The sequence below is a fragment of the Pogona vitticeps genome, chromosome 1, assembly GCF_051106095.1.
Source record: "Pogona vitticeps strain Pit_001003342236 chromosome 1, PviZW2.1, whole genome shotgun sequence".
Taxonomy (NCBI): domain Eukaryota; kingdom Metazoa; phylum Chordata; class Lepidosauria; order Squamata; family Agamidae; genus Pogona; species Pogona vitticeps.
Genome location: NC_135783.1, coordinates 105,969,016 through 105,991,057, shown reverse-complemented (window position 1 = coordinate 105,991,057; position 22,042 = coordinate 105,969,016). Strand labels below are relative to the sequence as shown.

General features: G+C 39.3%; 1 long non-coding RNA gene across 7 annotated transcripts in view; it reads left to right on the top strand.

Annotated features, from left to right (window-relative positions):
• LOC140706870 (uncharacterized) overlaps nt 1-22,042 on the top strand; it is a 63,697-nt gene that overhangs the window by 4,667 nt on the left and 36,988 nt on the right. For 3 of the 7 annotated variants that reach the window (XR_013538692.1, XR_013538689.1, XR_013538687.1), the window contains exons 1-4: nt 85-4,515; nt 4,818-5,004; nt 11,238-11,330; nt 19,283-19,341. This is a non-coding gene — a long non-coding RNA (uncharacterized LOC140706870). Of the gene's footprint in view, nt 1-84; nt 4,516-4,817; nt 5,005-11,237; nt 11,331-19,282; nt 19,342-22,042 lie in introns of those variants that run through there. The other 4 variants (XR_013538691.1, XR_013538688.1, XR_013538694.1 and 1 more) reach the window with 4 other exon arrangements.

Here is a 22,042-nt window from a genome sequence, read left to right as displayed (position 1 = left end):
GGGACTAAGGTAGGGAAAGGAAGGGGTGTGGGAGTAGGCTGTTGGGGTGGCTGGCTGGCTGTGTGTGTGCGTGTGTGTGTGTGCGGGTGGCTGCCTATCGGCTTCTGATCAGCTTATCGGCGACGGGTAGGCAGAATGGGCTTCTGTGCCGTGTGGTAAACTCTCCTGGAGGGACCCAATTTCTGGGTGAATCTTCACCAAAGTTGGCAGGCAACTTTGGGAAAGACATAGGAAGCTCCGTTGTGACTCTGGAGTCTCTAAGTACCTGGAGGAACTTTCCTGGGGGGAGTCCTATTTGTGACCAATGTTCGCCAAACTTTCAGGCTTTATAGAAATGTCTGGGGAAGCTTCCCTATGAATCTGGTGTCTCTAGATGGCTGGCGGCCAGTGTTATAGCCATTTAAAATGCAGATGAATGATGGATTGGTCCATCGATTCATTGAAGAATATTCGTATATTTGTATTTGTTGATCCATAAACCTTGATGAATAACAGATCAAAATGAATTGCCATTTTTTTTATTTGTCTCCATTTCTAGTTTCAATATACATTGAGAAGTATGCGTTTAATATTGTTTATACTTTGATTTTAAATCTTACCAATGACAGAGAAGGTCCATGCTTCTGATAATATATGAAACATTATCTCCAACTGGACACATTTCACCTTCCCTGTTAGGGCAATAGATCAGTAATGGTGTGGGTCATATCAATCAACCCTTTGCGTGGTTTGTCTGATGTCAACAGATTGCTGCTCTCATTATTGCACTGAAACAGAAAATGCATTGAGAACACACTGAGAGCCTTGTGGACGGCCTTTATTTGGAATTGTTTATACAACAAAGATGGAAGATTAGAATTGCATATTATCTTGTCTGAAATAGTACTTTGATATTCAATATTGTTATTATTTTATGTAAATATCCTACCGTAGCAGGGAGTCTTGAAAGCTTTGACATGATTAGTTCCAAGGTTGTTTTTATAATGAGAGTAGATCCAGGTCCTTGATTATAAGGTCATTATGCCTTGCTTTTCCAAGTTGAATCTTCTTTATTAACCCAGCAGTGGTTTCCAGAATACCCTTTAGTGAAGTCTGTTGTAGTTTTATGAACTAGCTTCCAATATCCAGGCCATTAGGAGGATGGAACACAATGGTTAACCCTCAGATCCTTTGGAAGTTGGTTATTTGTACCTATTGTTCATCTGCATGATTAGTGCTACTGAAAGAAGTAATGAAATACTATATTTCCTACCTTTGCTTTCCCTTTTTCCACTCATATTATAACCAGCACTGAAAATAATTTGAAATTATTAAGATTTTTTTTAAAAAAACTGAGATGCTATTTCTCATATATTCAAGGCAGTAGTCCTCTCAAATTAATCTAGTTTGAATTATCCAACTAGAATTTATGCAGTTGCTTTGCATCAAAGGAAGCCTTGTTTACCCCCCATGCATACACACACCTAAAAACAAGAGAAGGTTTTAGAAGTGGGGAAATTTTGCTTACAGTATACTACTGGTACAAAAGTACTCCTTTGAGAATGATATTCCTCTGCTTGCTGTGCAAGAGCCAGGGTAAGCTCACTTTTGTCTCCCTTTTACCATATTAACGAGAGTGTACAGATTACCATAGGAAAATATGTTTTCTTTCTCTGCTGGCAGTAGCCACAATTTTAGCATTATCCCAGAAACTCCACCATTGTGTGGCTTTGTGAGTGAAAAACATGGGATCTCTCAGGCTGCTACACTCCAGTTCTCTAAATGTGGGCAGACTATGCTAATTAGATGACCTTATTTTATCACACAATGTTGTTTGTGGTGTAAATTAAGACCATTGGTTGTTGCATTTTTTTAAAATAAAACACATACATAGTAGCCTTGGCATCTTTTACATAGGAGCCAAAGGTCTGAGAGTATAGAGTAATGGCTAGTATTTATTGATTATTTATTTATTTGGCTCAGGGCCTCTCCCTTGGGATTAGCATCCTCAGCTGTCCTACCTGAGGACTTAGAAATTGGAGACTGATTCAAATTCCTACTGATCTTAGATGTCAATTGGTGTCTGTGGTCATTCAGTATGTCTCACTCAAACTACCTTATGGGATAGAGGGGGAAAGGAAGCATGAAAAGCAGGCATGCATGTTGCTGGTACACATGAATAAAGAGATAATGCTATTTAGCCTTACACAGGGGATTCTGGTGACATTCTTATGAGATGGCTATAATTTTTTGTCACTAGATTTTACTAATGCTACCCACCCACCAATCCATGAGACTATCACTGGAATTCCCCCATGAGTGATACTCTCTCATCTGATCTTCAGGAAAAGAAAAGGAAAAGAAAGGAAAAAAGAAAGCTGTAAAAACCAGGGAAAAAATATCAAAGCTTAGTTTTCTTCAGAGATTGATCAAACTTTATTAAAACAGAACATACTGTTGGAGTCATGAAATGAGCAGGCTGATGGTTTATGTATTCACAAGTAATTAGGATAGCAAATAGTCTTAGAGAATAGAAGTTGAAGAAGTCAGCCACACACAAGAATGTCGAACAGCAGTGCTCCTGATGGGCGACCAGTCTTAGAAGAAGAAGATCAAAACTACTCTGCCCTGCCCCCAGCTCACAGATAGTTACAAGCTCACAGATAGTTGACAGTATACAGATTGTTGACAGAGTTCAGATAGGACAATGGTTACATCGTGCCATTAGGATTGGCCCAAGGAAAGGCAATTAAGTAAGCTCTCTATCACCTATGAGAAAGAAGAATGGGTGGCAGCTCCTCCAGAAGCAACTGTGACGTCATCCAGGAGGGTTTGCCCTGCTACTGTAGATTAAGCCAACAGTTTAGCAACTTTGGGGAGGGGCATTCCCCCACACATACTCTAGCATAACTTGCTTTACCATATTTGACTTTTCATCACAGTATATTTAAAGCAAATGCCAATTGAGTCTGGTAACTCCCATACAGTGGTGCCTCGACTTAGGACCAAAATCCGTTCCAGAAGATGGACATAACTTGAAATGGTTGTAAGTTGAAGCACCATTTCCCATAGGAATGCATTGGAACGCAATTAATCCGTTCCAGCCGAAGAAAAAAATCACACCAAAAAATCACTGCAGGACTCATTGGAAATACGATTAATCCCTTCCGTCCGAAGGGGGGAAAAAAGCAATTAAGCATGCAAGACCCATTGGAAATGCACAGAAAACAAACAGAGCAGATTGGAAATGGACAGAGAACAAAGGGTGCACACTGGAAATGCAAAGAAAACAAAGGAAAAAGAAAAGGAAGCATGCAGGGCCCATCGGAAATGGGGGAAAAACCCCCCAAAAGCAACCAAACCCCCAAAGACCAATTGAAAATGGGGGAAAGCCAAAAAATAAACAAACCCCTCAAGACTCATCAAAAATGGAGACCCCCCCAAAAAAAACACCAAACCCCCCATGACCCATTGGAAATGGAGGGGAAGCAAAAAAAATTAATCCCCCAACCCATCGGAAATGGGGGAAAAAACCCAAAAGCAACCAAATCCCCCAAGACCCATCGGAAATTGGGGGAACCAAACAAAGAAACAAACAAACCCCCAAGACCCATCACAGCACAGAAACATAACCCCCCCAGCTCAAAACCATGCTGCAAAAACACCCAGGACAGGTTTTAAAAAGTGGAAAACAGCACCTTACCTTACCAGGCAGCCCAAAGCCTCCCTGCAAACACACACACATGCTCTCAGAAGAAGAAGGAGGCAGTCCCAAGCCTCCTCTGACACACACTCTCTAACTGATGGGGCGAAAGAGCTACAAAGAAGCAGCCTCATTGCCACCTACAGTTAGAAATCTGAATTTCATGCCTTTTTCCCCTGCCTTTTTCTGAAGCTCCAGTTGCAAGTAAAAGCAAAATTTTGCAGCCAGAGCTGGCCATAACTCGAAATGGTCGTAAGTAGAGATGTTCATAAGCTGAGGCACCACTGTATTTTGGTTCCATTTCTTGATATGACCCCCAGTGGCAACTGTTTTGTTTCACTGCTACAAGGCTGACTGTCATAAGAAATGAGACTCATAGCAGAGCTTGAAAAAATAGCTACTGGTCATGTTGGCTGTGGGATTCTATGTATCCCAGAGCCCTATGGAAAATAACATGGAATAGATTAAAATGTGGACTTTCTGGAGGGTCAATGAGATACATGTCAGATCGTGGAAATGCTTTGCCTTGTATCTCTGGTTCCATAAAATCTAGGTTTGGTGTTTTATGTTTGATTTTTTACTACAACTCACATAATTCCCCAGCCAGTATTCATTCCTATGTCTCCCTTGCTTCCTATGCGCTACCACATATGTCAGCTATTAGCAGTCTCCCACGAATTAGGAGATAATGATTTATTTATTTATTTGATTTGATTTGATTTATACCCTGCCTATCTGGTCTACTCGACTGCTGGGGGACCTCTGAAAGCGGTGATCGTGGTTGTGGGGGATCCCTGCAGGCCTCCGATGGTGCTTCCCCAGCTCCCTACCCGGTAAGTGACTTTTTCAGAGTTTTTTGGCCCATAGGAACACATTACTTAAAATTCAATGCATTCCTATGGGAAAACCTGCCTTGCAAGACGAAAATTTCACAAGACGACAGGACTCATGGAACGAGTCTTGCGAGGCTCCACTTGTAATACCAGTCAATGTTTTTATAATTTTGACTGTGCCTGGTGTGAGGAAATAGGAGGAAACTGGGACTTGTAGTCATACAAAGATGGAGTCTGTTCGGTTCTGTGTAAGATGGGTTTGAAAGCACTGAAATGTTCTCATTTGTTTGTTTGTTGTGCAGAGCTTGCTCTGCCTGGCATGAAGATAAGGAAGCAAGGCGGAGAAGGTCCAGAGAAGCTGAAACAATACATACCGCTTAATTGCCACAAGATAAGCCACCTGGATCTTCTCATGTGAAACAAAGGAGTGGACTGTGTTACACCCACTTTATCTTAATTGGTTAGCAGCTTGGAAGCGTCATGAAGAAGGTGGTACAGAGACATGTATAAAATTGTTGTTGATGTATGTGTCAGGATGTGATAGCGGATGTTGTGGAATGTGAGAGGTTTGGCTTTTGAAGGAGAAGAAGCTAACATGTAGAGAGAGCAAAAATAATTACTTAGAATAGTTGTTATTATTTATTTATTTATTATTCTTTATACCTTTGTAAGATTTTGTCAAACTGTGGATGGCTTCTCTTGCTAGCTAATCAAAATGGAAGACTTGTTTCATGCAAAACAACTAACCATACCAGTGACTATGTGGTTTGCCTTATATCCCTGATTCTATAAAGGTTATTGGCTTTTCTTAAACAGTGAAAGCTTGGAATCTAGGCCATCTGATAATCTGAACAGACACTAAATTCAGGTATCTCATCCAGGTAAACCCAGGTAAAACCCAGCCAAGCACCTAAGTCATCACTAGAGGGATCATTTCTATGGCATGTCATTTTTTCCTGCAACCTATATTTGAGTTTATGGGTGGGTTTGAACATGTTTATGATTAATCTGGTGAGAAAGTCCAGATTACTCATAAGTATGTTTGAAGTTGCTTATGGGTTCAAATGTAGGTTGCAGAGAAAATGTGAAATGTCATGGGAATCCTCCCCCTAGCCATCACATTTTTGGAACTTTAAGGACCCACTGGAGTTCTAACACAGTGGAGGCCCCAACAGGTGTTACTATTGGCAGTGGGCCATTGCAACTGTTCCAAGTATGTCAAGTGACCAGGAAAAGTAGCATAGAAACAATCATCTCAGGATGTATGCAGTCTAGACAGTAAATGGATAATGTTTTCATCTATATAGCAGAGTGGTTACTGCCAGCACATTCATCAAAAGTTAGGCTTGTTACCCTGGTTACACTGGGGAAGGTCCACAGCATGAAACAGAAAGGCATAATGTTGCAGTCAAATTCTGAAGCAGAAGTGGTAATAACAAACTTGTTATTAACCATGCTTAGGAAAGGCAAATGTACCTTGGAGATAGGAGATATGCTAAGAATCAGGATTCTTAACTAATTTTCCGGTTTCGGCTTCAGTACACGTCAGTAAAATCCTGTTTCAATCAGAGATTCCCCCAGATCTGCCAAAATTAGTCCAATGTTGTTCTGGATTCTGGATCTGTCCTAATTTGAAGCACATCCCTACTATGTATGCACCTTGCTTTTTTGTTTTTGTTCTAGTTTTATATATTTGTTTATTTATCTGTGTGGCAAAGAACTCCAAATAAACTGTAAATTCCACAGACTGAAAATATTCATAGTAACATGCTGCATTTATAAGTATTTGAGCAGCAAGTTATTTACTTACGAAATTATCATAAAGCAGTAAATACACCACGCTGAGCATTAGATGTCTCTGTAAATTTCTTGGAGCAGCTTCATAACTTTATTGCTATCCAAGGCTGGAAATATGTTCTTTTGCAGCCTCAATAATCAGGACCAATAGTCACATGGTTGCTTGGCCTTTCTCTCTGGAGGAATGGGTTTAGCTGAAATCAGTAAGACAGATGAAAGGCCAAGCAACCATGTGACTTACTTGGCCAACGTTATGTGGGAAATCAGCTTGTGGAGAAAAAGTAAAAGGAAGGAACTATGATTTTTTTTCCTAACATGATAGCAACGGTTTGGCAGCAGGTGGTGGTCAACAGGCCAAAAAAGGCAGTATTCAATTCAGTATTTAAGCACACACAACACTCCTACTGTGGAAGCTGCAGCAGCAGTCTGATGACATGCTAGTTGTATGCGACCATGCACACAACCAGCTCCTCATCAGAGCAGCAGGGCATATTCTATAGTTAGAGTTCCCTGCCTATAAATATTGAACAAAATACAGTGCAGTGTTTTGCAATGGTGGGCCACAGTACCCATACACAAACAGAAAGTGGATGACACCCTTTCAGGGAACTGGCCAATTCCTCACATGGAGAAATTGTCCCAGGGAATGTTGTGTCTATGACAGAACATTATCTGTTTTTCCCAGTTACGTTAAATAGTTGCCAGCTTCAGCCAGAATAGTTGCAATGATAGTCCACTCTGTATCTCCCTATGGCCTATAGGAGTAAGTGTGGAGAGACCAATGGTCTCAAACTGTATAAGAATGCTTCAGGCTGGTTTCAGTGGCTTGTCCCAGAATGTGGATTAATTTAACAACCTGAAATGCAGCCTTTGTATTTTTGGGAAGACTTTTTTGCTGGCAGCAGATAGCTTCTTGTGCTCCAAAACAACAACAACAACAGGAAGACATAGGTAGGGCTCTTCATAGACGTATTTTCCTTCCAGTAATACAGTTGAAAGATAAGGCTTAGGTTGCCTGTGTAGGAAAAGTGAGTAGGAAAAAACACACATGAAGTTGCACCATAACTAGATTAACTGTTTCAACAATGAGGAATATTAAGAGAATACAAACCAAGGTGACTTCCCCAACCTGTAACCCCTCAGTTCAACCTAGAGAAGGTAGGAGGAACCAAGAAAGTCAAATGATAGCCTATGCTCCCAATTCACAGTTTTGTGTCTTTTTCAGCTAAAGACAGGGGCAACCAGTCCCGAATTCCTTATAGGGAGGTGATTGTCAGTGTGCTGTATGTGCACTAAAGAATACTGCCATGTTCCACAGGGAAGTCTTGGCATATGGACATAAAAAGGTGGTCCTCTGGGGACTGATGGCTAAATCCAACTAGTTTAGATGCACTGAAGCAAAGGAACTTATATATGGGTTGACTTACCACTGATTCAATAATTTTATTGTAATTCAGACTGACAATTGGATTTAGTTCTGGCTGTTTCATTAATGCAGGTGATTTTTTAAAAAATTCAAAAATGGGAATTTTGCTTTTCAATTTTTGTGATAGCCAGCATTTAACTTGTTTATAATTCCCTAGCATCTTATCTTGTTTGTTTATGATGGGTTGGCACGGCTGGAGATTAAAATGCCAAAATGATTTGGGGGAGGGTATTTTCCTCCTTTAAATATTTAGTATTACACAACACGCTCTAATCTGATACCTTTTAATATGCATCCCTGTGCTTCAAAAGGTCACTTTCTCTCCTCTATCCTGATTATATCTCCTGTGAAAAAGGAGAAAGTCAAGTGAAGAGACCTTTATAAAACTGCACTATTTGATCTTTTGTCTTCGACCAAAGAAGATTAATTACGGGAGTAGAAGTACAACTCTCTTGCACCACAGCATCTTCATTCCTCCCCAACCCTCATTTCCATTAGCTGTTACACTTTGTTATGTAGTCTAATTAGCTGATCAGAGACCATCCATTATATAAAATCAAAATGGGGGTCACTTCAAAACTTTGGCTGGAAATTATTATAATAGGTCTTCTGTTTCTCCAACCTGCATCTGGTCTGCTTGAATTAAAGTGGTATCAAGGTGTTAGATGGCTACTATGATTTAAATGACACAACCTCAAAACCATCATCATCATCATGATCAATGAAGAGCTGAAATGAGGCACATAAGCCTAATTCTCTCTGAGGAGAGATGCTGGAAAAAAATGTTACTTTAATAAAAAGCAATGCTATAGCTAACAAAATTAGTCTGCTTAACTGGTAGTATTTATGGCTTTGGTCTAGTGCCTGATAATATATACTAAAATAAATCTGGAAAAAACTGAGGTGGGCAGAATCCCAGGACCAAACTATTTGTTGAACATAACCCGTAATTGGAGCTAAACCCGTTAGCATTCAAGTTTTGTGCTTGAGAAATCAGACTTTCAAAAGAAGAATGAGTTTCCATCAATGTAATTTGCAAAGTACAGGAGATCAGAAAAGCTCCAGATAAAACAGTTATACACAGGCAACACATCAGGAATTCTCTTTTTCTCATGACAAGGTAGATATAAAGTATAATTTGGCCCTGAAAAAGGCACTTCTAATATGCAGTTAGGACTGGTGAACATAGATGTCTTTGCTTTCTTCTGAATATTGCATCCATGTCAGGCTGACCAATTTTCAGGGGCAGGCAGAGAAAGCCATGGTGCTTGCATGTAGGAAGAGGAAGGAAGGAAAGGAAACCTACCACTTATACAATATGAGTGGCTTTCAGTGGAGAGGAGTGGAAGTAGGGAACAGTTTTCGCTAGAGAGTTGTAAAGGAATCCTTCCCTAGCCTTCACTAGTTTCAAGAAGCAGAACATTGCCTGTGGATTTTGCAAATTCAAAGCCCAGCATTTCTGAGCCTGCCTCTGACAAATATACAAACTGAGCTTTATGAAGGTGTTAGAGGGGTGCTTGTATGGGCTGGCCCCCCTCACGGAAGAGTTGCTCTTAGAAGGGCACATCCAACCCATCCTATCTCACTTGAACAAGTAGATCAGAGCATTTTGACTGCCCCTGAGACATTTATAAATAAACACTACTTCAAAAAGTTAAGCTTCCATTAACTTGTATGGGAACTTCACAGCACTTGCTTTTCTTTATTATGTGCTAATTAAAACAAATGTTCAAGAGTTTGTTGAATGATGAAACAGACGTGTATTTTCACAGAATTAGATTGATGTCAAGGGTAATTTATTTCATCTTAAAGGTTAGGTGCTCCAGTTCTTTTTTTTTTTTTAAGAATGGTCTCATTAACAAATAAATATTTTGGTATCATGTGAGGGACAATTACAAACCTCCTCTTACTCCACATTAGCTCTTTCATAACACAGTTGTTGCAAAAAGGGCAGTCATTGGCCATAACAGTGACAACGAATGGGGTCCAACTATGCCAGTCATTAAACAACATGTCAGAACAACGTTCTTCAGTGTGGTCTAATTAGAAGTTTTCCTGTTGGTAGGTGCAGAATGGTCCAGATATTGGCTTGCTTGGAGAATTAATGGGAGCTCTTTTCATATGCACCATTTGGCTTCATGTCTGCAACCTAACCCACAATAGCATATTCAACTGAATATTCCTGGAGGGGGGAAAAAGAACATTTTCCCCACAACTGCAAATTGAAAAGCAGCAAACAACAGACACACTTGCAGTACAACCCACAGCATGTGAAGCAGCCTGTGCAAGCACCAAGAAAGGATTACCATGTTCTCACCATCACTTTTAGGCAAGGAAGGGTTGGGAGGTTTTGTAGCCTCACATGCTACATGTGAGTAGGTTTGGTTGGGAGGGACCTTTTTTGGTTAACATAGGTGCAAAGCAAGGATAGTCCAAAACAGCAGTGCAGTAGATCAAGGAGAAGAATTCAGGTATGCAGGATAGAGGACAGGGAGCCATAGTCAAAATGAAAATTCATGTGGCTGGGCTGCTGAACTCTGCCCACTTCTTGGCAGAAAACATTTGACCAGTAAAAGAAGGAGACTAGTTGCAGGGTTTAGCCCAACATCTCCCTGGGGGAAAGAACTTCCTTCAAGGAGACCATTTGCTCCAGAAGAAGTTATTTCTCCCAAGGAATCTTCTCTCACAGCATCTATCCAGGCCCATGCATTCAATTTGTGTTATTGCCATGGACTGGGTAAGGACCTAGCCTCCTTTGACTCACCTACAAAGCTATCATCAGGTTCAAGCTCTGACTGCCAAAGAGCCAGGATCTGAGGTACTTGGTAGTTGCTTCTGAGATTTCCTTGTCTCTACTGGAAGGCTTATGCACCAAGAGCCATGACAGTGGCTGATGAAGTAATAAGCTGGCGGCCTGCCCCACATCAACAAATGGCCTTGCATTTTCAGACAATTAAATGTATATCTGTAAAAGCCAGAAAATTCTGTAATTTTTTTTAAAAAAAACATTGTTACTACTTCTGTTGGCACTAAGTGTGTTCCAATTAAAAAACAACAACAACAAATCATAACACTGAGGAATTAAATTGTGCTGGCAATCCTTTACAGGATTCTCTGTACTTGAAGCTACATAACTACAGCTAACCGTAAGCTTGCTCTTTATCTACCTCCATCACTCTTCATGCATAATAAATAAGCTCCAAATGCATAATTAATTGAAGTGGTGGTGGTGGGGACATGACTCCTTGTCCTGCTCAAAAAGATTCATATCAATTGCTCAAATTGTGTAAGGACTTTCATTTTATATTCAAAGCTTGTTGTTAACTTTTTAATTTCCTCTGTCATGAGCAGAGTTTGTCCGTTGTGTTGCAGATCCTGTGTGCCGGCTCTAAGATAATTGTATTCAGCTGCTAAAAAAAAGAAGTTGCTTGCCTCAGGTTTTGACTATTTGCCCCCAGAGCACTAAATATAGCTCTCTTTCTCTCCCACAATCTCTCAGGTTTTCACCTGATGAACAAGATTGTTTACTACGGCAATCAGTGCAACCTTACTTGGTGTGTGAAGGATATTTATATGATGTTGAATAATTCAGGTAATTAAGCAAAGACAAGGTGGATCCATAAATATTTGAGAATAAGGTGCATTTCCCTCCTGCATTTACCCTTCCTGTGACTACATGTCAGTGAGTTAAAGCTGAAATTATGTCTAAGAAAAGCACATGTATTTACAGTTCCTGGGCTAGCAGTTGTGTTGTTCTTTTCAAAACAACAATTAAATGAGGTTGTTGCTCAGTAGCAAACACGCAGAATATGGAATAAGCCCAAGTCCTTAAGAAAAAAATTAAGGGAAGTACTCTTAGCCAGAATACTCAGGGCTGATCCTTAGAACTTAGCCAGTAACTACAAGTGCTGGCTAAGAGCACAGACAGAAATGGGTGCTATCTCCAGTCCGCGGTCACTGATCAGAGATAGTGGGGAGCATTCTCCTTGGGTGGAGGTTTCCAAAGAGCATCTTTAGGCAAGGCAAGGAGTCTCTGCTCATCAGATTAAGCCCATGAGCTGGAGGTTTGCATCCCCTACTATATGTTAGACAGAGAAGGAAAGGCTGCCCTGAGGTCACCCAAAAAGGTTGTACTTTGGCAGGTGTTCAAACCTCAATGTCTCCTAATTCAATAAATGACAATATACTAGGGCTCTTTGGTGACATGGCATTCCAGTAATGCATCATTGAAACGACAAAAGGCAGGGCCAAGGTCAATGCAGGCAGAGTCAAAGCAAAGTGGGTGCTAGTCAATGTAATTCTTATCCGCAGCAATAACACAAATCACAGTTCAATTCTATGTATGTCTACTCATGAGTAAGCATCATTGTACATGAGAAATGCACAGCTCGATTCTGTGCACAGTATTTAAAGTCCAAATGCACTGAAGTACCTTGTCTTTATCACAAGGGTAATCACAAAAAAGTCTAGAAGCTGTTTTACTTAAGATTGCCATTTTTAGGGTTTAGGGCCATGGCAGCTAGAACTCAAGTTTGTCAAAGTCAAACGTATAACACTCAAACAATGACATCACAGCACTATAAAATTATAACACTCTTATGTAGTTTGAGTCTGTGGCAGTTCATCACAGCTGATATTTATCCCTATAGGGTTAAATTTCAATGTGAGGTCAAATAATCTTATAAATCATATCTAAATTCATCTAGGTATCAAATATAAGGGCCTAACTGCATCTGCCAAGAAAGTCCCAGTGATGTTGATTCTTCCCGTATCTTTATTGTACCAATACATTTCTTTTCATGGTTGCATGGTATATATACCGGTGGGAACATTCCCAATGGTATCAACAATATTGATTCATTTCTTCCTATTTGAAACATTATTGCCAACTACATAATGGAATTGTTTGTTTTCTCTGATGTTTCCTGGGACAGGGCTGCCCCTGCTTTCATTTAAAAAAACAAACAAACCAATAGCTGATACACCAATATGGCAGATTCTCATTTGGGAATGTCTGGTCTGTGGTGCGTGCATCTCTGAAAGTCATGCATTGCCCATCATGGTCCTGGCCCCTGCCTGTACTGCTGTGCCACTTGGCAGACAGTAGGTGAGGCATCAAGCAGTGAACAAGGCAAATGGCACATGGAAATCAAACTGTACTGAGATTGTTCCCACAAAGCTGTAGACCTCTGTTTATTGATAAATCTTTTTTAAAAAATTAATCACGGGGCAGCCACCTGGCAATCATGGTGGCCACCTTCCCCAGGGACCAAGGATGGGAAAAGAATCAATGGGAATGTGCACACATGCTATACTGGTAATTAATGAATTGGTACATCATCAGTAGAATTTAAAACCTCCTTGTTGTCATGGGGAAAATTAATTGGAAATAAAGCGATGGCTGGGAAAATGAATAAATCTTGGCCATGTATCGCGTTGTCAGAAATTTATGAAACAATCTTAAAATATGGCAAAATCGGTATTTGTACAAACTTTATTTATCTAATTGCTTCTATGTTTGATATGCAAAAAATAATGATTTAAAACTATTCAAAACACACAACTTATGGTTACAAGTATATTACTTCAGCTATAAAGAAATCAGTTTCACAACTATGAAAAAACTTTAGGTGCAAATGCTTAAATCATGTAGAAGTCACCCAGAACTCTTATAACTATGGAAAGTTGTGAACAGGAGATACTCCGAATTATAGAAAGGCAAATCTTAATTGCAGACAATGTACTTAAGTCAAGTTTCAATCTTGTTTGAAAAGTGCAGGAGCATAAAAGTGCCCTAGAAAGTAATCCCCTCTTCTGGAAGCACTCGGGGACTGTGTAGCTTGCCCAAGGCTACACAGACTGGCCCTTCTCCTGGGAGGAAGGGGGGGGAGGATTCGAACTCCCAATATTTTGCTTTGCAATTGCATACCCAATTTACTAAACTGTGAGGCCAGCTAAATAAATTCTACAAGCCATTAAATAGATGACAAAGTTACTGAGAGTTAACTCTGTTCATATCACCAGTGATTCTTGCTAATGTTGACTTTGTTGCTATTGCAATAATAAATGCATCCTTCTGTTTACAATAGACATATTTATTCAAGGATCTAGAAATCTAGCATATAGAAAAACAAATGACAATGATCGATCTAGTAGATGTAATGCTCGTGTGTATGTGGGGGATAATGTGTCATAAAACTGTCACTAGTCAATGTTCCTGTCCCAAAGAACAAGCAATTACTGTCTTTTTCAAAATAAAGTCGACATAGTTTTGTTCAGAACTCTTGACATGAAGAGACTCCAAATCCAAACAAAAAATTACAAAATGACAGTAGAACAAAGGGATTTGAACACGATTTAATTCAACTGTCTAACAAAGTATAACCCGGAGGATATATTTTAAAAAATGATAAAACTGTACCTCAAACAACCTTGAATACGTAACTGGAGAAGAAATGGCATCTTTTTTTCCAGGAGAGCAAGGTGGTGTTGTGTGATGTGGCTAATTAAAACAAATCAATATTCACACTTTACATGTTTACAGAAGTTTGCACGTAACAGCATAAACCTTGCAGGCAGCCCAAAGCAGAGACTTAAATGTTATCTAGGAAAGGGGATGAAAAGCAGCATGTATGATCCAACACTGGCAGGTGATCTGATATATCATTATAGATCACTCTCAGACTTCATAGTACAAAATAATAAAATCAACAAAATGATTCTAGAAGATTACAGAGACAAATACAGGTTCCCTTTGTTCACTGCATTGAGGGGGGGAAATCAACAAGAAAGCTTTAGCCTGGCAAAGGTGTCAATGGGGCATTGATCCATACAAGTATAAAGTTAAACTTTCATTGATACAACTAAAAATGGAGTGGAAGTCAGAGTATGTGTTCTGATGTTGAGAAACGACTATATCTAGAAACAGACGTTACTTATGGCTGTGTGGCCAACCAGATAAATGAGAAGTTGTCAAGGCTGCAGTTTTCCATATATCATTAGACATGAAGTATACAGGCCAAAGAAAATAATAATAATCCACTAGCAACACCTGATAAGGGACGTGGTGGCGCTGCGGGCTAAACCACAGAAGCTGTGCTGCAGGATCAGAAGACCAAGCAGTCATAAGATCGAATCCACGCAACGGAGTGAGCGCCCATCACTTGTCCCAGCTCCCACCAACCTAGCGGTTTGAAAGCATGCAAATGCAAGTAGATAAATAGGGACCACCTCGGTGGGAAGGTAACAGCGTTCCGTGTCTAAGTTGCACTGGCCATGTGACCACAGAAGATTGTCTTCGGACAAACGCTGGCTCTATGGCTTGGAAACGGGAATGAGCACCGCCCCCTAGAGTCAAACATGACTGGACAAAAATTGTCAAGGGGAACCTTTACCTTTACCTTTAGCAACACCTGATGGTGGCAAAATAAAAGAATGAGTTGGAACAGGATGGTTTTTATGTTAAAAATATATTGTAAACTGAACTAAGTAAGGTAATAATTATACTTATAGATGGACATGAAGCTAAGTATGAACCAGGAACTTCATCAAAAATCACTAATCCATTGATTCAGATTGGTTTGGGCTCGTCCAAATCAGAGAACTTGAACTTTCTCAAATTTATTATTATTATTATTATTATTATTATTATTATTATTATTATTATTATTATTATTATTATTATTATTATTATTATTATTATTATTATTATTATTATTATTATTATTATTATTATTCAGGCAGCCGGCTGAGAGGAGGGGATATGTGCAGAGGCCGCTGGTCTGCGGGAGCCAGCTGCTTGAAAAAGAGAGAGAGAAAGATGGTGGGAGTGACAGAGGAGGAGGAGGAGGCAGGACAAGATAAGAAGGAAATGGGACAGCTGGAAAGGCATGAGGGCAGACTTCAGGGGGTGGGGAGGCAGCTGGGCCTTTTTTTAAAAAACAGACAGCCACTGAGCTGTCTAGAAAAAATATTTCTGAACAAACCGATGAACCAATTTGTGGTTCGTTTGGGAAAAATCATAAATTTGTGGTTGGTGGACTTCCATGAATCACGATGAATCACCATTTTGGTGGTTTGTGTCTATCTCTATACTTTTTTCCAGTTCCACTAAATTATTATTAAATCTTCATAGCAAAGCAAAATATCAAAGCCTTCCATTCAAGTATGACAAACTAGAAATTGATCAGGGATTCATGTACAGCTGTGAACCGTCGTTGTAGAATGGGTAGCTATGTTAGTCTGTGCAAGCAGACTTATCTAAGAAATCTCATATATATAAAAGTTAATCTTTAAGATGCCATCATGTTTTTAATTTTTTATTTCTCTTTTGCTTTTACCTTTAACTCTATACTGAACTATAACAGAATTTGCCCCATTCTGAAATGAAGCTGGAGAACACCCATTGATGGTGTTCCAACACTGTAGGATTAAATCTAGATCCAATCAAGCTTAGAGGAGAGCCATTTATATCAATGAGACTTAAGTGAGTCAGAACTAACTGAAGATTCATTCATTGAAATAAGTCTACTCTTAAGTATGACTAAATCTGGATCCAATCCATAATGCTTTAGGTTGTGAGTGATTGTTTCAAGACAATGTGGCACTTTCATCTTAAGAATAAAATGCATGTTCTTTTCACTAAAAAGCCATTATCTCTGTCGCAAGAAAAATGAAATAAATGATTTTAGGACCACAAAGGTTTCATGATGGCAGTGTGCATGTAATTTTAAAGTCAGAAGGTAGGGAATTAAAGTTAATGAGGGGACTACACTTAATATAGTTCGGTTAATAAAGAGGGAGGTTGAAGTATGAGAAGAGCAAAGGGTGCAACATTAAGACAGGTTTGTAAGTCAGTCTGATCAATTCAGGCAGAGAAATAGTGCTAGGCATTTACATGTTGCATGTGTTTGATAGGGGAAATACGAAGCAGGAAGAAGGGCGATCTTATAGTGGTTGACTTGTATTTGATTTTGTTAACTGTGAGCTCACAGTAAACCGGTAGGGGTTATTTTCTGTTTTGCGGGTCAGCAAACAGTTTAATATTCTTGCTGATGTAGGCAATCAATATTTATATATGCCAAAACTGCATTTGAAGAAGGACCTTGGAGGCCATATATATTTCAAAATAACTGTCCGTGTCTGTAAATCACAGAAACATAGAAAACTAATCATGCCAACCTAAAATGTTATCAGAAAATATTGTTCCTCTAGCAATTATAGTGAGATACCTCATTTAATTTCTAAATTTCTTCTTAGAAAGAGATTGGACAACTCTTGGGTCATTTAAAATCTTTACGAGGAAAACCCAGTACATTCAAGTGAAAGCAGTGAAGCCATTTGTACAGCGCAACTCTAATCAAAGCTCTGCCATATTATATGGGTCTTATCCCCTGTCCTGGTTAAGTATGGAAATCGCAGTCTGGATCTATCTTTCTGCTTCCCACCTAGTGTTGCTTCTTGCATGAAAAAGCAGTCCCCTCAGTCCTCCTTTCACTCACTCTGGTGTTTTTCTTCTAAGCAAGCTTGGGAAGTCATGTACCAAATTCTGGAGTGTTGCTTATATCTCTGAGTCAAACTACTTGTTATGGGGCAAATGTTTTCCCTGTGATTAACACATTTTCCCACCGGTGACAGAGATATGTGACTCAGAGATATGTGCTTCAGTAGTCAGACTTACTGACAGAAATTGGTAGGGAATCTTCAGGAGTGCTTAGACTCAGGTTCCCTTTTTGAAGAAGCTATGCTTTGAGTTGAGAATCTCCCAAATCTGTCTAGAGCAGCCCCATTCATTTCTGGAGTCGAGGTTCAATGAAAAACCCAAAGCACACTTCTAATTCCAGCAAGTAATGAAAAATATATGAATTGTTTGTCTCTTTAATTATCCTTTTCAAATAATATTGAATTGGTTTCAAGCCCTCTGGCACATTAGGTTATCTTTCTTTTCTTTCCGTTACTAGCCCACCAATATCCAGTGGTTTTTGCTTCCATCCATTTTTTTTTGTGATGTTCTAAGCCATGCTAGTCCTACTGAGCTTTCAATATCATCCATCCATCTAGTTTGAAGTCTTTATCAACTTTCAGTCTAATGTCTCCATTGATGTACAGTGGCGCCTCGCATAGCGAGGTTAATCCGTTCTGGATTAACCCTCGCTATGTGAAAACATCGCTAAACGGAACATAAAAAGCCATTGGAACGCATTAAACATTGTTTAATGGGCCCTAAACTTACCGTTCAGCGAAGTTTCCTCCATAGCGGCAGCCATTTTCGCGCCCTCGATAAGCGAGGGGAGGGCGCGAAAACGCTGCGCGCGGCCATTTCAGGCATCCGGCAGCCATTTTAGAACCACCGAACAGCTGATCCGCGGGCATCGCAAAGCGAAGATTGGTAAGCAAAACGCTTACTGATTGTCGCTATGCGAGTTTTGTCCATTGGAACGATCAGTATGCCTCCACATTAGCGATCCCGAAAAGGAGATCGCTATGCGGATTCGTCGTTGTACGGTGCGCTCGTTAAGCGAGGCACCACTGTATTTCTTTATTCCATTGCCCATCTGCTTGTATTATGGTGTGGCCCATCCCTCTCCATTTTAATAATGCTATTTGTTCTTTTACATCTGTGATTTTTGCCTTTTGTTAAATATGCTTTTAGACTGATGTTTAGACCCTTTCTTCCCATTGCTTCTTGAGTTTCTGAAACTTTTTCAATTATAAATGTTGTCTCTTGTAATGTTTCATGTCAAAACTGGGACTAGTCATTTTTCCTTACAATATCTCACTGGTGTGCCATTGTCTATGGAAATTTATGGATGGAAGAGATGGAAATGGTAAAAACATTCTTTAACAATCTAATGTACTGTGAAAGCCTTGTTAGAACCCATTAAGTCATTCTGACCTAATGGCAATCATCACACTCACACAATGCAAAAAGGATGTTACATACTTCCAGGTGCTTGGCAATATTTAGGGGTGGGGCTTACAAGCACACTCACATGCTCACCCTAGGTTTTGGCAACCAGGCAAATGCTGTAATAGGGTGACAGAGGCGCAAGGAATTCAAAACCATCTTTGTATCTGCACAACTTTCCTATGTATGTAAGATCCTTTTGAATATCACAAACAAACAGTACGAGACAACGGGAAGAGCTTACACAGACTGCTGGCACTTCTTATCTGTAATGTCCAAAAATCTTTCTAAGTCCTGGGTAATAAGATCAATTCTACCTGTTCTTAGCATTGCAGTTTCTCATTCAGCAACATACTTGAGCACCCAATTAGTATTAAGCACCTGAATATCCTTTACACATGCCTAAGTGCTTTGCTAAATAGAGATAGACTTACATATTTAGAGTTAAATGCATGCTTACCGTCTTTGTGGAATCGATGCCTTAATCTTCTCATTTCTGCAGGGCCACAGCATAGGTACTGCATTTACAATTTGTATTCAGTCCCTGCTGTCTAATTTCTCTTCCAAATTCTTCTTGAGTTTAATTATAAGCTCGCATCACTTCCCCTACATTTGATGAACTTTTTTTCTTTTTACAGGAAACAAGCTTGTTCACAGGGATGGTGTCTTAATGTCTCTCAACTATAATGACGAGAGGGTAGGTAGTTGTGAACTATGAGAAGGTGGTGTATTCTCAACTCAACACAGTTTATATTTTTATTATTTTGTCTAATCTCTGGTAGACTTGCAATGAGGAGAAAACAGGACTAGAGCTCTTTTCTCACATTAGAGACTTGAACCAAAAGTAATCATATATATGGGAACTGTTTTCTAAACACTACATTCTTTTTAAAAAGCCCTCTCACCGCCATCTAAGTGTGATTGTGATTACATTTTAGAGTTCTGGTGATACATTTTCCAGTTGTTTGGTAGTCATCTGTGAATTCCAATAAGAAATTGACCTGATTGTATGCTTGATTAGTATAACGATTAAAACATAATCCAAGCATTTAATCTATGAATGTATCAAACACATTGATTTTTACTCCTGAAATATCTGATTCCATCTTTAGCTCAGAAAATGAATTAAAATGCATTTTTAAAATGAGTGGTTTTTAGATATGCTCAGAAATGTATGTTTGTTGAGACGATACATTAAAGTATTAATAAATATAGGCATGTTGAAAGTATGCAGATTTAAAAAGTAATAACTGAGCAGTATAGAAATTAGAGAGAATGGATTTAAGCAAAAATGACATGGATTTGGAATAAACTAATTTGTTTTTACATTAATCCAGAGTTTAAAAGCCAAATTCAAACAAGACAGTGTTGTGTGCAATTAAATCCTTTAAAGTGATTTAACATTTCAGTTATTTTCAGTGAGATTTAGGCAAACAAGCCTTGTCATTTTGTTTTGAGAAATCACTATTTTCAATATGATTTTCTCTTTCCAAATACTGTATGCTCATTTCCACAGAGTTTTAATTGCCAGCGCAAATGTGATGGCTCTCTTTCCAAATGACATTAACAAGGAATTCCACCTGCCTGATTCAAAACCAGGTCGAGATGCACACTAGATACCTGGCTAGCATATTGAGTATTTATGCCTTTGCTGCTCTCTATGGAGACATAATAGCTAACAGGATTAGCTGTTGATTCCAAAGAAAACAAACTTAATGACTGTAACTTTTCACTAGCCAGTTGAATAAATCTGTTTGGACATTAAAGATAATGGCTGCTACTAACTGCCCTGAACCCTTTGAGCTAAACAACACAGATCTATGGACTGCTGGATATGATGAATGCTGTCTGCCTTCAATTGTATTACAGAATTGAATGTAAAGTAAACTGTAAAAAGTAGCACACACATCACATCATAAATTAAATGAAAGTAAAACGGGAGGAGGGAACCCATCTGACATATTCTCAGTTCTCTTGATTCTGGTACAGAGAATGCTTAGATAGATAAACACGAAGAAATCAATAGTTCTACATTTTCAACAGGAGACACTGCACCAGCTCTATGTAATGACTCACTGGGCTAAATAAAGGTTGAAACAGTATTTGGGAATAAATGAAGTCTCACTGTGCTATTGATTTAAAGGAGTTTAGTAGTCTTAAAAGGTGTGGCTTAATTGAAATTCCAATGAGGGAGAGGGAACTAAAATGAGTTCTTAACTCGGGGTGATACCATATGAACATTCATTACGAAAACCTACTTTGTGATGCTTTAGTAGGCCTACACATAAATACAACCAATTGTAGTAAGCTGCATAGTATAAATAGTGAAAGGTTGTTCATTTACACAAGGTAGAAAAAAAAGATATGTTGAGAAAAAGGGAAGTAAGACTATGAAAATAGGAAAGGAATTGGTGTTATATGGTTTTTATTGTACTACTCCTTCATGCACTGCTGTTACTTATCCCACTGCCAGTTTGTCCTTCAGATGACAGGTGTTCGACTTGCCTCCTCTGGTGGGCTCCCGCTCAGAGGCTGTGCCCAGAGGAGATGGAGCAGAGAAGTTTCTGATTGGGCACCCACCAGAGGAGGTGAGGCCGGGAAGCACCGAACACCTGTTCATCTGAAAGATGAACTGTTATGAACCACTGAACCAGTGGTCCATGCCCATCTGTATTAAAAACCTTAACTAATTCCACTGCCTCTACATCATATACAAATTATTAAAATCCTGGTTGGAATAAAATTCTCTGCAACTGCTTTGACCTCCAGCCATCATTGTTTCCTCCAAGTGATGCTCTGCCTTGACTTAATACCGACATATGGGTGCAGAAAAACAACAAGGAAAACAAAATGGTGGCTGCTGAAAGGAAATTTTGGGCAGCTGCAGTCAGCGCCATCTGCCAAATTAGCAACTCTTGCTTCTAATCTGCAGTTTTGGGGTTTGTTGATCCATTTGTCCTTCGTGTGTCAAAAAATTTGAACTAAATAATGATAGTAATTATATTAGAACTTTTAGTTTAGCTCTGTTTTTTGTATTGTTTTCTTAGTGGTCAGGTGATGTTGATCATTATAAACATCCTGTTGTGCTTGCAATTTGTAATCAAAGAAACAAGTCCCAAGCTATACCCAGTAGCCAGTGGGCTTCTTATGATCCATAAGAAGCCCACAATAATGAATAATAAAAATATGAGGTCCTCAATCCAGTCATGGGCCACAGATTTCAAGTTGACTACTTCTACAGGTAAGACCTACTCCTTTAGCTTTGGGCTGCTTTTCTGCTTTAGGTAGATGGCATCTGTTGAGTATATTTAACCCAATGTTCCATTGTATGCATTTATCTGCCAGAAATGTTGCTGGTTCTGAATGAAAAAATATGGAATTCTTTGTGCTTTTCTATA